Below are 4193 nucleotides of genomic sequence, written 5' to 3' on the forward strand. Positions count from 1 at the left end.
AGCATATTATTATCATTATGCCCGAGTTATTTCACCTCTAAATGACTCAATCAAATATAAAAATGAAAAGAAAAAGCAAAAGAAAAATAGCTGCATGGATCTCTGCGCAATATCAATGCCATAGGACTTAGATGTGCAATACTTAGGGCATATCTAGATGTGCGCAAAACCGATATCGTCCATGGAGCAGAATAATGTGTGCCACCGCTGTGTGAGCTCTTGCTAGCTTATCTTCTCTTGTGGTTTCAATTCAAATCAAATATTCATGACAGATGATAAATAGATTGAAAGTTTCTACCGCAAAAATAAAAAATCAAATCAAATATTCATGGATGATCTCGTCTTGTCGCAGATGCCACAAGGGGAAGATAGGCTGGGCGCCCTGTCTGATGGCATCCTGCTGTCCATCTTGGGGAGGGTGGACCTTGCGACGGTGGCAAAGACCAGCGCTCTGTCGACGCGCTGGAGGAGCCTGCCATGGCTACTCCTCGACCTTGACCTCCATGTCAGGGATTTCCTACCCGCCCCATGCCCGGATTACCCTGTTGCTGCTGGGCAGCAGATATATTTTTATTCTCAAATACCATGGCAACACATAGATCAGGCAATGGCATCACTGACGAGAGCTGCTAGGAGTTTCTTGCGCATCAAACACAGCAGCAGAATCTCAAGAATGTCCCTTGAGATCTACCTGGTGGGCAATTACTCGCATGACATTGGCCCACTTGTCCGTGACGCCATTGACAACGGCATGGTAAAAGAACTGGACCTCACCATTGCGGTCTTGCGGACGACAAGGATTACGATTGCAAAGGTGCGAATATGCTACGGAAAGCACGGGACGTGGACGGGTTCTTCAGCGCCTATCCTAATATACTTCCTTGCCTCACAAGGCTCCAGCTTTACAACCTGCGCTTTGCTGAGGGGGATATACATAACATCATATTTGATTGCTGCAAGCAGCTGCAGCACCTTAGTCTGGAACACTGTGATGTCGGCGACTGCTCGGTGTGGCAGGTAGATGCGCCAAATTCGGTTCTCAGGGTTCTTGAAGTCCGCTATTCCTACTTGAGGAGGCTTGAGGTGCTCTGCCTTCCCAAACTAGAGCTGGTCAGTTGGGAGGCGTGGATGCACTCGGAGCCCCCCTTGCATTTTGGTTCTGTCCCGTCCCTTAAGGAGTTATTCCTTGTGTGTGGTGCAGACCTTGAGCTCTCGGGGTTTAGTTTAAGCCATCTTCTAGATGGTGCCACAGAAATTCATAACCTGACCTTAAATTTCCAAGGAGAAAAGGTAATTTCATACTATTTCAGTATAGATTGTGCGACATGCTTCTAATTTCATCACTAGTAATTTTGAAGTTACGGGGTTAATTAGGAACGTACGCTCTTTTTTTTTGCTGTTTCATGTCTTGAAAAAGATATTTGCTTACCTTTATTATTGCTAGGAATGTTTCATTGATTTTTTCCTTTATTTGTCTGTTGACCAGCTTTGGATCCTGCCGGAAAGCAAGCAACTCCGCACCGCATTCAGCAAGCTAAGGAAGCTGTCTATTCATGGCATATATGTTGAGTTTGACCTGTTATGGACAATAAATCTCCTTGAAGCTGCTCCAAGTGTTGAGATATTTGATATTGAGGTACTAATTTTACTTATCCCTTTGTCTCGATTGTTAGTTGAATAGATTTATATATTTCCTTCCTGGTTATTGATATCATCGCTTGATAGATTTCAGAATAGAATCGCCTGGCAATACTAGCTACTATATGTACTTTATGTAATTATATTAGGTATTGGTTCTTGGATACAGGTGTTTGAACATCCATGCCTGGTACTAAATTGGGAGCGTGTTGTCATTCAAAGAGTGAAACCTTCTTGGAAGGTGGCTGGGTTCACAAGCTGTAACAAGTGGCAACTGAGAGAGCTCCATGTGACCAACTTTAGTCCCCTCATGGAGCAACATATGTTATTTGTACGTGAGGTGATGGATCGAGCACCAAACTTGAAAACTGTTGTTTTGAAAGAAGATGATGAACCATGCAAGGATTGCGAGGCAATGGATGCACTGCCTACTCTGGTAGGAGGCTTGTTTCCAAGGACCAAAAATGAGCAAGAAACAATAGCCCAGCAACTTACGGACAACATGGTCGGCTCGTCCTCGGTGAAGATAATTTTCAAAAGTATTGCTTCAATAGTGGTATTCTGAACTTGTATGTATGTCGAATGCAAGTGCAAGCAGTAAACGAAATTGTAATATACATGCTTGCTATTGTCCGGTTTGTTCTGTTTTCTACTGTTTAAAGTAAGCATTCCTATAAATGCTAATGCATCAACATTAGCAGTACCATCAATTCATTTTTTAGGCGAGGAGGTTCCCACAAATTTGAATTATTCAGGATGCAGAAATCCTAAAAGTTGAAGAAATATCGAGGTAAAAACTAGAGTGAAATATTGAGGTAAAGACTACTCCCCCACCCTAAAATATAAGTTTTATCTAAGCCAACATTTTCTCTGCTTGACCAAGAGTTTATAGAAAAAATATCTATATCAATTGAAAGAACATAAGTATATTCTTTATGAAGTATATTTTTATAATGCATTTATTCAATATTCTAGATATCAGCATTTTTATCTAGAAACGTGGTCAAACTTAGAAATTTCTGACTTTAGGACAAAATTCATGTGTCAAATCATTGGAACGGGAGTACTATTTCAGACTAGAAAATCCTCCAGAAACGCTGAAAGTCTCAACACCTAAATCCTCCAAGAACTGGATCCCTTCATACAAGTTGATTTCCATGCAACCTCTCATCAGCAAAATCAAGTACTCAACCACCTAACCACCTGAGTGCTTGGAGTAAATGGTACTAGTACTCTGCATGGCATTGGCTAAACATGTCATCCAAAACATGCCCCTCTACTGAGCAGCCGTGCCAATCAAAGATCAAGATAGGCTCAGGCATACCTCTCAAAAAGCTTGGGTTGAATATATGGATGGCAGGTCTGTGCAGCACGAACTTTCACCTTGGTTGTTTTGCTAGCAAAGGAAGTCATAGCTGCAAGATTTGGGATGGTGAACTTGTTTTCAATTATTATTGGTTGTATATGAAGAATAATGTGTTGGTTTGCTCAAATGTTCTTTATGTAATAATGATTTCACTCTTTGACCTATAACACATTTATAGTTAGTAGATGCACCTACATTGAAGAAAGAGGTAGCTGAAGGAGTTGGCATCATGGTTGCTAGGGAGCTTATTCGAGGTATTGTTGGCTAAATTATGGTTGAACATAAGAAAAGCTTAGGGTTTCTCTGCCTCCCGCCGGCGCCGCCGCCGGTCCGCCTCGTCTTCGGTGGCTTTAGGGCCATGGCGGCGCGGTGTATCCCGGCCCTTGCCGGCGGGAGGGCTTTGTCTTTAGATGTTTCTTTCGAATTTTGTTAGGGTTTGTGTCCTGCTCAGGAAGACGAGACGGCGGCGGCGGCTCCCTGAAGATGGAATAAGGTTCTTCCCGCCTAGCCCTCGTTCCGATGGTGTGTCTAGCATCGTCGGTGGGCGTGTGAATAAGTTTTGCCCGGCTCTGGCGAGGGAGGGGCGATGACGGCGACGCGCCTTCGGCTCGCTTCAGTGCTTGTAGTTGTTGCTAGGTGGTCTATAGATCTAGATATAATATTTATTATTTCTGGTGTGTTGTATTGGAGTAAATTGCAAAAAACCACCACAATTGGGGACACTAATTCGGAAAGCCACCACCAATCGGGTTTTTTTCAAAAATCCGCCACCATTGTGCTCATAGTTTTCAAAAAACACTGATTGATCGATTAGAGTTGTTTGACGCTGAATCTGACGAGTAGGTCCCATTGTCAGGACGACATGGCATGGGCAAACAGAGTGAGGAGACGGACGTTAGAACTCTGAAGTAATTTCATCGAACACCTAGCAGGCATGCTGTCGGCCGCCCAGCTCGCCAGTGGCAGGAGCACAACACCGGCGGCCGCGGTGCAGGAATGGTCCCCGGGCGACCGAGTGCGACGCGGTGCGGCCGTGGGCTGAGAGTCGGCGCCGGACCAGGGCGCCCACGGGGTGTTCGGAGTGAGGGGCAGAGCTCGCGCCCCGGCCACCACTGCAGCGCGCCCGTGCTCTGGAGCTGGCGGTAGCTCATGCTCCCTTGCGTGGTGCTGCTGATGCTCACGCGACCGG

The 4193-nt window shown here is 45.0% G+C and overlaps 1 pseudogene; it reads left to right on the forward strand.

Annotated features, from left to right (window-relative positions):
- The first annotated feature begins 352 nt into the window (after positions 1 to 352).
- LOC119358413 lies at positions 353 to 4046 on the forward strand (annotated as a pseudogene).
- The last annotated feature ends 147 nt before the right edge of the window (positions 4047 to 4193 follow it).

This window comes from Triticum dicoccoides, chromosome 2A (genome assembly GCF_002162155.2).
Source record: "Triticum dicoccoides isolate Atlit2015 ecotype Zavitan chromosome 2A, WEW_v2.0, whole genome shotgun sequence".
Classification (NCBI taxonomy): domain Eukaryota; kingdom Viridiplantae; phylum Streptophyta; class Magnoliopsida; order Poales; family Poaceae; genus Triticum; species Triticum dicoccoides.